This window comes from Bos indicus, chromosome 5 (assembly GCF_029378745.1).
Source record: "Bos indicus isolate NIAB-ARS_2022 breed Sahiwal x Tharparkar chromosome 5, NIAB-ARS_B.indTharparkar_mat_pri_1.0, whole genome shotgun sequence".
In the NCBI taxonomy this organism is placed as follows: domain Eukaryota; kingdom Metazoa; phylum Chordata; class Mammalia; order Artiodactyla; family Bovidae; genus Bos; species Bos indicus.
This window is the reverse complement of record NC_091764.1, coordinates 90,765,633-90,777,758: the sequence shown is the minus strand read 5'-3', so window position 1 is coordinate 90,777,758 and position 12,126 is coordinate 90,765,633. Positions and strand designations below refer to the sequence as shown.

General features: G+C 38.6%; 1 protein-coding gene across 9 annotated transcripts in view; it reads left to right on the top strand.

The window, feature by feature from the left end:
* PLEKHA5 (pleckstrin homology domain containing A5) overlaps positions 1 to 12,126 on the top strand; it is a 260,287-nt gene that overhangs the window by 59,077 nt on the left and 189,084 nt on the right. Inside the window, exon 1 of one of the 9 annotated variants that reach the window (XM_070790008.1) lies at positions 10,010 to 12,126. This exon is cut by the window's right edge and continues 25,911 nt beyond it. The exons of the other annotated variants lie outside the window; for them this stretch is intronic. The gene's annotated coding sequence lies outside the window, so the exon portion shown is untranslated. Of the gene's footprint in view, positions 1 to 10,009 lie in introns of those variants that run through there. 9 annotated transcript variants of the gene reach the window in all.

Below are 12,126 nucleotides of genomic sequence, written 5' to 3'. Positions count from 1 at the left end.
CACACTCCTTTGGAAAGGTTTGTTTTTAACCTCTGGAGTGGCATATGGATCATCCGTCTGACTTGTGGTAGATGGGATGGTGTATTATTTATAGAGCTTCATTTTCAACCTGAATGCCTTAAAGACATCCAGTAAATACTTTAATGGCTTTCTATTGTGTTTTAAGATTTCAGTTCAGTTGCTCAGTTGTGTCTGACTCTTTGGGACCCCATAGACTGTAGCCCGCCAGGCTTCCCTGTCCATCACCAACTCCCAGAGCTTGCTCAAACTCATGTCCAGCAAGTTGGTGATGCCATCCAACCATCTCATCCTCTGTCGTCCCCTTCTTCTCCTGCCTTCAATTTTTCCCAGCATCAGGATCTTTTCTAATGAGTTGACTCTTCGCATCAGGTGACCAAAGTATCAGAGCTTCAGCTTCAGCATCAGTCCTTCCAATGAATACCCAGGAATGATCTCCTTTAGAATGGACTGGTTGGATCTCCTTGCAGTCCAAGGGACTCTCAAGAGTCTTCTCCAGCACCACAGTTCAAAAGCATCAATTCTTCAGCTCTCAGCTTTCTTTAAAGTCCAACTCTGACATCCATACACGACTACTGGAAAAACCGTAGCTTTGACTAGACAGACCCTTGATGGCAAAGTAATGTCTCTGCTTTTTAATATGCTGTCTAGGTTTGTCATAGCTTTTCTTCCAAGGAGCAAGCGTCTCTTAATTTCATGGCTGTGGTCCCATCTGCAGTGATTTTGGAGCCCAAGAACATAAAGTCTGTCACTGTTTCCACTGTTTCCCCATCTATTTGCCATAAAGTGATGGGACAGGATGTCATGATCGTAGTTTTTTGAATGTTGAGTTTTAAGCCAACTTTTTCACTCTCCTGTTTTACTTTCATCAAGAGGCTCTTTAGTTCTTCTTCACTTTCTGCCATAAGGGTGGTGTTATCTGCATATCTGAGGTTATTGATATTTTTCCTGGCAGTCTCAATTCCGGCTTGTGCTTCATCCAGCCCAGCATTTCTCATGATGTACTCTGCATATAAGTTAAATAGATTTAAATGGTTTTAAGATTTAATTTACCACATTTATGTGTTTTGTTCTTATTGTTCAGTTGCTAAGTCATGTTAGACCCTTAGTGACCCCATGAACTGTAGTCTTTAAGGATTCTCTGTCCATGGCATTCTCCATGCAAGGACTGAAGTGGATTGCCATTTCCTTCTCCAGGGGATCTTCCTGACCCAGGGATTGAACCCATATCTCCTGCAGCTCCTGCATTGGCAGGCAGATGATCATTGAGCCACTTGTGTTTACAGAATGGGTTTGGTTTTTTCCCCCTGTAAACATTAAACTAAAAGGAAAAAATAAGGCATCAGTGACTGTGATTATCTAGGATTTTGTTGTTGGGCATTTAAACCCAGTTAATGGAGATTGCACAAAATATGACTGAAGTCTCCCTGCAACGATGTTATAAGTAATTTATCTTCCTTCACTTTTGGTGTCCGCATAATTTCTTGAAACTTGGCTGTCTGGCTGTCTGGCTGTCTGGGAGGGTAGTTGAATTACTTGGGTGGATGACTGCGCCACAACTCATACCTCACCAACCACAGTTGTGGGGCTTCCCTGGTGGTCCAGTGGCTAAAAGACTTTGTGCTCCCAAGGCAGGGGGCCTGGGTTCGATTCCTGGTCCAGGAACTAGATCCCACAGGCTGCACTAACTGTCCTGTGTGCTGCACGCAAGTAAGACCTGGCACAGCCAAATAAATAAATGCATTAAAAAACTAAGGAAAAACACAGTTGTAACTCTTATTTGTAGTTATAGTCTGTTACTGTTGCTAATTTTGTTGGGAATTTGGCCAATAAGACAACTGTACAAAGTGCACAAAAAAGTGAGGAATTTTGTGCAGTTTAAGGTGTAAAATGAGGATAGTAGCTACAATAGAGAGAGAGAGATTTCTCCTAGTCTTTTTCTTTCCCCTACTCCAGAGAGAAACCCCAGGCAACCTGGCTTGACTTCATGGGTTGGAGATGCGGTGCTAGAGAAAAATCTGTTTTTATAGCCTGAGAACTGATGACAAGTTATGCCCTCCCCAAACTGAGATTATTAAGAAGAAATTGATTGAGGGACTGGGAATTTAAATTCTGTTACAAGACTTTGATAAAAGGTCTGGGAAACAAGGAGATGATCAGCTCCTTGAACTGCACCTGGGAAGATTTTAATATTTCCTTTACTATAAGGAAAAAGAGACACTTGATACTAGCTATGAGTTTCAACAACATTCTATAAGAACAGCAGCTTGTAAGTATAGATTTACCCACATAACACAGCTCCAATTAGTTATTCTGAAATTTCTGTGAGTTTATTTATATGTTTATTTGTATAACCAGAACAATTTTTTAAAATAACAACAAGTATAGGAGGACTGTTACTACCTGTTTTCAAGGTTCAGTGTAATCAAGACAGTGTGACCTCAGGGAAAGTCTAAATAGAATAGTAACAGCAGTGGGACAGAATAGTCGAGAAGGAGACCCACAGAAACATGGTCGATTTTTTCTTTTTTTTTTTTTTGACAGAGGTGCAAATGTATTGCAATGGAGAAAAATTAGTCTTTTAAACAAGCAGTACTAGGACCAGTGGACCTTCATATGCAAAAAAAAGAGAGAAACTCATATCTTACACTTTATATAAAGGTCCAAATGGCTCATAGATCTAAATTTTAAAATCATAAAACATAGGCGCTCTTCTTTGTGATTACTCAAATACACATTCAGTGGGTCATGTGCCATGGGGTTTTTAAGTTAGTGGGAGTTATTGTTGCCCTTATGAGGGGTTGTGTTTTGCACCTGGGCAGTAGAATGGGAAGACTTTTTTTTTTTAAAGAAAATTGCTCCTGATTTTCCTTTCTTATAGATTCATATACACAAAATTGTGCCATCTATTTATGGGAGAATACTGTTTCATGATTTCTTTCTCTTGCTGATTTTCCATCTTTGCCTGTCAGAGAAGAGTAAGGAGAGGATCCTGCAAGAAAAGCAGGCTCCATTCTTAGAGCCAGCCACAGTTGAGGTTGGAGACACTAATTCTACACCAGCTGGAACCAGTGGTTCTGCACCTCCCCACCCCCCGCCCCACCACCCCCAGACAAAAAGATAACATACAGCTAGAACTTTTTACTAGCAAAAAGATCTCAGCATGCATAAATCCCTCACCGTTGGAAACTGTCAGTATCCCACTAACTAACCCCTTTGGCTCCCTGGAACCAGAGCAAAGACAAGAGCCTGGGGTGGCCTATAAAGTGTCATGTTTGATTTATAGTAATTAACCCCATCTTCAGAGAAAGCACCACATATTTTCATCTTAGAAGGCTTGTGTTTGGCCATGTCTCACTGGGATCCAGTTCATGAAGTAGCATGGAAAAGTCATGAGCTCCACCCTGGGCCCTCAGCCACCGGAAATCAAATAGTGAAGTTTCAAGTGTTGGAAATGTGAATTTTTCACCTTTCCGTTCACATAAACTGAAGCTACTGTTGCTATAGCAATGATTTTCCGCCTACATAGAATTTGTGTTTGACAGCTTTTTTTTTTTTTGAAATACAGCTTTTAAAACTGTAAAGTGAATAATTGTAGGCATCATAATGCTGAAGTAAGTCTTCAAATGAGAGAAAGGTGGTTTGTGCTTAATAGGTTTATGAGTGGAAACATGAAAACTCGATCACAAATCTCAGTTGATTTCATGGGTAGGAACATAGAGTCGAATGTAAGTCTAGTTGGTTTTTCCAGTGGTCATGTATGGATGTGAGAGTTGGACTGTGAAGAAGGCTGAGCGCCGAAGAATTGATGCTTTTGAACTGTGGTGTTGGAGAAGACTCTTGAGAGTCCCTTGGACTGCAAGGAGATCCAGCCAGTCTATTCTAAAGGAGATCAGTCCTGGGTGTTCTTTGGAAGGAATGACACTAAAGCTGAACCTCCAGTAACTTTGGCCACCTCATGTGAAGAGTTGACTCATTGGAAAAGACTCTGATGCTAGGAGGGATTGGGGGCAGGAGGAGAAAGGGGACGACAGAGGATGAGATGGCTGGATGGCATCACCGACTAGATGGACGTGAGTTTGAGTGAACTCCAGGAGTTGGTGATGGACAGGGAGGCCTGGCGTGCTGCAATTCATGGGGTCGCAAAGAGTCGGACACGACTAAGCAACTGAACTGAACTGAAATGTGATATATCTCATTTAAAATAGCATTTGAAAAAATTCAAATAATGTAAATGTCAATAAGCAGCATGATGATATTCCAGCAACAAGAAGCTTTTAATAGTAGTGGGTTCTGAACTAGGTTTATTTTTTATTCTTGCTAAACTTCTCAAAACGATTGTAGAGAAAATTCTAAGGTGGTGAATTAATGCTTTGATTATATTCAGGATATATGTTTTCCCAAGTTCCTAATGTATTGAGTACTTGAAAATATGAAATGTCTAGGAAACCAGATAGTACAACGTTGATAATCTTGTTATATTATGAATTTTTTATATTTTACTTATAATTGAATATATTATATTCAAATTGAATATAATTGAATATATTATATTCAAATTGAATATAATATATTCAATTATATTATAATTGAATATATTTTATTCAATTATTTTCATGTGGAAAAAATACAGAAGATGATCAAAACTAAGTAAGTAAAATCTTAATTCCATAATCATCCTCTGCAAATGTATAAAACAAGAAAATGCCCTTCTAATCAGACTTAAGTGAGATAAGCAATATATTATGATTTAGTTTTATTTTTTAAAATACTTACTTGTTTTTTACTCCATAATGATCAAATTATTTCATTATGACCTTCTTTAGATATTTCATGGGCCTATGAGCCTATGAAGAAAATGTTGAAATATCGTAGATTTATGGGGTTTATACCTAGAAGTAGTCTTAGGGATATGCCCAACTTCTTCCTTCTATTAACTGAGGACCTGATTCTTGAAGGCAGAAGGTGACACCTATGGGTTTTTTAGCTTACTGTGGCAGAGCTGAGACCAGAATTCAGTGGACCCGGGCCTCTTGACCATTCCCCTGATTGATGCTGTGTCCTTGTTACTTCCTTCCACACTCGAGTACCACATGGTTTTTTTAATCTATTTTTACAATAGATTTATGCATGTGAAAACAAATCTACATGCAGTTATTTCTGTTGGACAGAATTCTTAACAGGCAATTCAGATAACAAGGTAACTACAGCCAGTTTTATAGTTACTTTTGTAATGAGAGAAATTTTATGGAGTGACCTTGAACATGTAACACTTTAAAATGTTTGATTCCCAGTTAGAAAATAATGAGCAAAGTAGTAGAAAATTTGAGTAAAAGATGGGAACAGTGAAAGTCAGCTCATACTAAAACAAATACAAATAGCCACTAAAAAGATGCCAGCTGGAATGTGCTGTCTTACTCATCTGTAGATTGGCCAAGATTTAAGTGTGGTGTATTAGTGAAGGCAGAGGTAGACTAGTCAAATATAAAAGGCTCACTACCTTTGATCTGTTCAGTTCTATGGCTGCAACTTTGTCCTGCAAATGTATAGTATTTATATGAAGTTGAACTTTCATATATCTTATAATGATGTGCAAGGATGGTTACTGAAGTTTTGGTTTTATATATTTACACACACACAAAACACAAAAAGCAAAAACTGGTTACTGTTCAAATATCTTTTAATAATGAACTACTTGTATATAAATTACAGCACAGTAGAACATAATAGAATATATATAGCAGTGGATGGGTATCTTCTAGAGACCAAATTTATTACGAGGAAAAAAAGAGCAAGTTTTAGAGCTGTGTGCATACTAATAAAGATTTACATATTTATGTTTTCTTATTTAAAAATTCTGTTAAGATACAAGTGAAAATATTAATAATGTCTTCTGGGTTTTATTGGGTTTCAATGAGAAATATTGAGGATAGAGAAGAGGAAACTTTCCTTTTCACTTTGAATCTTTCTGTATTTTGCAATATGTATGTATATATATATATATATATATATATATACACACATACACACACACTTGTATGCACTCTATATTGAGGATAGAGCAGAGGAGACTTTCCTTTCCACTTTGTATCTTTCTGTATTTTGCAATATATATAGATAGATAGATACACATTTGTATGCACTATATATTGAGGATAGAGTAGAGGAGACTTTGCTTTTCACTTTGAATACACACACACACACACACACACACACACACACACACACTTGTATGCACTCTATGGCCTTCCCTGGTGGCTCAGCAGTAAAGAATCCACCTGCCAATGCAGGAGACACAGGAGACCCGGGTTTTATCCCTGGGTTGGAAAGATCCTCTGGAGTAGGAAATGGCAACCCACTCCAGTATTCTTGCCTGGGAAGTCCCATGGACAGAGGGGCCTGGTGGGGTACGGTCCAAAGGTTTGCAAAGGGTCGAACACAACTGAATGACTTGAGCACACACACACATGGACTCTATACACATAATTTGAAAACATACGTGTACCTGAATGTCCATTGCAACAGTATTTACAATAGGCAAGACATGAAAGCTAAACGTCCTTTGACAGGTGAATGAATAAAGAAGATGTGGTATGTATATACAATGGAATATTTCACAGCCATAAAAAAGAGTGAGATTAATGCCATTTGCAGCAACACAGATAGACCTAGAGATGATCATACTAAGTGAAGTCAGACAGAGAAAGACAAAAATCATACAATATCACTTATATATGGAATCTAAAAAAAAAATGATACAAATGTATTTACAAAACAGATTCACAGACAGAAGACAAATATATGGTTACCAAAAGAGAAAGTTTGGGGATGGGATAAATTAGAAGTTTGGGAGTAACATATATATATTATTTTATATAGAAAGATAATTAACAAGGACCTACTGTATAACAGCACAGGGAAGTCTACTCAATATTCTGCAATAACCTAAATGGGAAAAGAATCTGAAAAAGAATATATACATGTAATACATAACTGAGTCACTTTGCTGTACACTTGAAACTAACATAGTATTATAAATCAGCTATACTCCAGTGGGTAAAGAATCCTTACCCACTTCAACGCATTAGACACATGAGATGTGGATTCTGTCCCTGGGTTGGGAAGATCCTTTGGAGGAGGGCATGGCAACCCACTCCAGTATTCTTCCCTGGAGAATCCCATGGACAGAGGGGAGCCTGGCAGGCTATAGTCCATAGAGTCGCAAAGAGTCGGACACGACTGAAGCAACTCAGCATGCACGTGCATACTCCCATGTAAAATTTAAGAAACATTTTTAATGCAAACAAACAAAAAAAACCCTGGAGAGACAGATTGCATTCGTGGGTCATCCATGAAATAGAGCATGGGGTAGAATTCTTGACCATACTTTCCATACTAATTTTATTTTTAGTTTCATGATTGATGTTACAAAGTCCACATAGTGGAATAAGTTGTGCTGATTTGCACAGAGGTAGAATGGAGCCTGCTCAGCTCTGGTGAGATAGTGACAGGATTTTCCTGGTTGGCGTGGGTCTGTCCTGGGCAGAAAGTGGTAGCACTGCCTTCCTCCTTTTCACATCCCATCTCTCTCACTGGGTGCTGTTTCCTCATCTCTATAGAGGAGCTATGGGCTAACAGGTGGTGATGTCTGTTAATTGCTTTCTTTAAAAAGGAGAAAAGAAGTAGAATTATTTATAGTGAGCGGTGGTATGTTAGCCTAATTAGTTGAAATCTAGAAATCCATGTATATCTTACTTACTTGCCTTCTTCTGTTTGGGAATAGAAACCAAATGCTTAGGAGAAAGAAGGGCAAGTCTTACCTTTGTGTTGTTTTATTTGCAAACACACAGTTCCTATTTCAGAAACTCACGTTGACTCCTCTTATAACCAATGATTACATCACCTTTTCAAGCAAGATATTTAATTCCTTGGCACTGGGAAATCAGTTTGGGGGATATCATTTTTTTTTAATGCAAAATTGACTCTCTTATAACTAATCTTGAACACCTTTCCATTCCTTTTGCTTTTTGATCCCATGCATTATCGTTAAAGACCTCTGCATAACGATATTATTTGTATTGAAACAGAAGAAACAAGTGTGATACTCCTGGATCTCAATATTATAAATTCATGCATACTGCTAAAGACAGGAGGAGAGCCTGAAAAACAACTGGAGTTGCAAAAGAATGAAATATTAGTTAAATCCAGATTTTTAGGATATAGGTTTTCCCCTGGTATATGGAGAAAGAATGGGCTTTTGCAGTAATAAATGGGCAGGTTAATTTCAGGATTGTTGAGGTTTAGCCTCTTATTTGTAACAGAATAGTCATAATGTAACTTTTTCAGTGAGAGAAATACAGGAAAAAGAATGAAGTAGAAGGTAATTTGATAAATTGATATGAAAATAGAGCATTTATTGAAGCAAAAGTCTCTAGAGCCTCCCTCTTCTCCCATATAATTAATGTTATACTTAGTTTTATGCTTTGTAACTAGAGTGCTGTATACCAATGATTTTTTTTTTTTTTTAAGAGCTTGGGAGTGTCAGGTAGTAGGCAAATCTCACACTGTCAGCCTTGAGATTTATTATGTGTGTCTGCTGTTTGAGTCCAAAAGGGCTTAACAGCTGAATATAGATTTTAAATCACCTTTGGGATTTAATTTTTTTTACTCTGTAAGACTAGGTCATTTGACAGTAATCAAGGGCATTTTCATTCTCAAGACTGTTTTGCAAGCCCAGCAGAAAGCTCGTCCATCAGCCCACGAGGGGTGTCATTCTCTGTGCAAGGCATACTAAACCTGGGGTCTTTCACACAAAAAATAATAAAACACGGGAGGGTTTGCTTTGTAGACTAATCCAGCAACTGAGTTTTAAATTGGCAGCACACAGATGGGGAACAATTTGGCCAGATACAGAGGATTAAAGGTATTTAGAACACAAATTGTGTTATTACTTTTGATGCGCAAAAAAAACTTTTACACCCGAAAGTTTATTTTAGAAAATCACCAACTTGAAGACTGATTGGTTGCTGGGGGAGATCTGTCAGTGATTATTGCAGGCAATTATATTTTCAAAGACACGTGCAGTAACATGATGATTGAAAATATGTTGGTTACATGAAATTTTTAAATAACTGGATGCAATCAACATATTTTTAATACATATCTGGGGCACCCTGGTAGCTCAGTGGTAAAGAATCCACTTGCCAATGCAGGAGACGTGGGTTCAACCCTTGGGTTGGGAAGATCGCCTGGAGAATGAAATGGCAACCCGCTGCAGTATTCTTGCCTGGGAAATCCCATGGACAGAGGGGCTTGGTGGGCTACAGTCGGTGGGGTTGCAAAAGATTGGGACACAACTTAGCAACTGAACAACAACATATTTATATAGAAAAGTATGTCATATCTTTGAAATACAGAGCTTTCTTTTCAAGAAAAGAAAGATTCTTAAAGCTGTGCTTCTTATTTACTGACTCCTGAATACAGCAACAACATTCAAACTTGGGTTCACCAGAGACCAACCAAGTCAGACCCGTCTGGTGTGAAGTCTGGGGGTCCTGGTTTTCAAGAACTCCAGAGGATCACAGTGCACAGTCGGGGTCCCAAACCACTGTTCAAAGGTTTTGTTTGTTTCACACGGAAAGACACATAGTTGAAAGAAATCTTCTGGTTATCTTGTAGCAAGTGTAAAAAGAAAAAAAAGATCAATTTACTTCTTAGTAGTCTGGAAAATATCAGATTAAAAAGAACACCTCCCTCTCTAAGAAATAATTTGACTCCTTACCTGCTGCTGCTAAGTCACTTCAGTCGTGTCTGTAGCCCACCAGGCTCCCCTGTCCCTGGGGATTCTCCAGGCAAGAACACTGGAGTGGGTTGCCATTTCCTTCTCCAATGCATGAAAGTGAAAAGTGAAAGTGAAGTCACTCAGTCGTGTCCAACTCTTAGCGAGAGATGACTGCAACTAAAAACACAACCAAATAGAAGATAGCTGCCAGCTGCCTGTGCTAATCCAGTTAATCCTTGAAACTGCCCTATTCCCTGTTTTTCAGGGAAGGAAACTTAGTCCAGAAACATGAAGTTGCCCTGGATCACAAAGCTGGGAAGTGGCAGAGCCAGGATTTTGACCTGGAGTCTGACCTAAGGGGCTTCCCAGGTGGCACTAGAGATAAAGAACCCACCTGCCAATGCAGGAGACATAGAAGACACGGGTTTGGTCCCTGGTCAGGAAGATCCCCTGGAGAAGGGAATGGTAACCCACTCCAGTATTCTTGCCTATAGAATCCCGTGGACAGAGCAGCCTGGTGGGCTACAGTCCATGGGGTCGCAGCGCTGGGCATGACAGAGCAATGACGATGGTAAACCACCTCCTTTAGCCCAATCAGGTCGTTAGTACCTGAAACCAAACAGGGCTGGGCAGGAAGGGCTCACTGGGCTAAAGTAAAGGTGTGGGCAGAGCTGTGCACCTTCCTGGAGGCTCTGGAGGGGAATCAGCTTCCAGAGGCTGCTGGTCGTATTCTTTGGTTCCTGGTCCCTTTCTCCATCTTCAGAGCCAGCTCTGTTGCCTCTCTCCCACCTTCCTCCGAGGTCACACCCCAGCTCTGACTCTTCTGACCCCCTCTTCCACTTTTGAGGGCCCTTTTGACTCCATCAGGCTGCCCAGCGAATCCAGAACAATCTCTCCATGTTATCTCCCCATTTTAACCACATTTGCAAAGTGCCTTTTGCCACATAACGGAGTAAAGTAACAGTCACAGATTCTAGGGATTAGGACATGGAGGTGGAGGGGTACCCTGCCCACCTCCCACAGTGCCACAGTGCCTGGCAAATTGCTGCCATTTGAGTGATTTATAATATTATTAGTATTATTGTCTTCATTATCATTACTGTTAATGATAGGATTACTCATTGCTAGTATTTCAGTTGTAACATTAGTGTCACAGCACTGCTGAAAATTGTATTTTCATTTGGGACTCTACTGGATCTGTTTGGCAGAGATGTCAATCTGATAATAAAAATAATTTACCATCATTTAACTTTAGATGACATGTTAGTTTTTAGAACTACTCGGGAAGAGAAATTATGAGCTCTTAAGTAGTGCAAAGATACTTTTTCCAGATGGTAGCATACGTCATTAGTCTTGTCACTAAGAATGTAAAGTTACGTGTGCCATTTTATTATTAATGACTTGGAAATATGAAGACTGGTCACAATTTATTTTCTTCCTAATATATTTCTAATATATCTGTCTGAGGAGAAACTACATATTATATAATTTACTTTATATTTTATGGTTTAAATCGTTGTTTTTGAACAGCAAATAGTTACGTTTGTAAGAAGCAGCAAAAAAAAAATTACACTGTTGGCTTGCTACTTATTTTAAAAATCTTCAAATTTATTTATATACCAATTAAAGCCCTGGAAATTACACTTGAACAGGAGTTAATATGTGCACTTAAAATGTTAAGTTTTTGTTTGGCCAGATGAGGGCACTTTTTCTTTATATTTCTGGAATTTGAGCTGTGAAGCAGATTTGTTTTTCTCCATCCAAGCTGTTAACTTACTTTCGGTTATTATTGCCAGTGAGAGAAATAGTTTTGACATTTTTAGTGTTTTGATTGTGTTGTATTCTTACAGGTTGATCTTTCCCCCAAAAGACAAGCTTCAGTGTTTGTTTGTTTTTTTGCGAAATTTTTACATATGGAAACTTTAAAATGAATGACAATTTCTGTGGTACAGGATAGTTTTAAGAAATATGTGTGTGTGCAATTTGTAATTTTGCTTATAATTAGTAATAGAAGTTGAAATTTACATTTACTCTAATTTGACTACTCTGTCTATAGCAAGATGAAGTGGTGTTAGCTGGTGTTAACTCTTCTCCTTATCAAATGTCTTGTGCCAACTTTACATTGAATCAGTGTCACTTTGCATCTCCATCAAAACTGCAAGTAATGGAAAAGAAATAAAAATACCAGAAATATTTTGTCTTAAGACATATCCCCAAACCAAAAATAAATAAAGTTAGATAGAACACAGTCTGACACCTATAAGTAAAATATCAGATGTGGCATGTTTAACTTTTTTATTTTCGTGCTGGCTGTCAAGGGCTGGGTC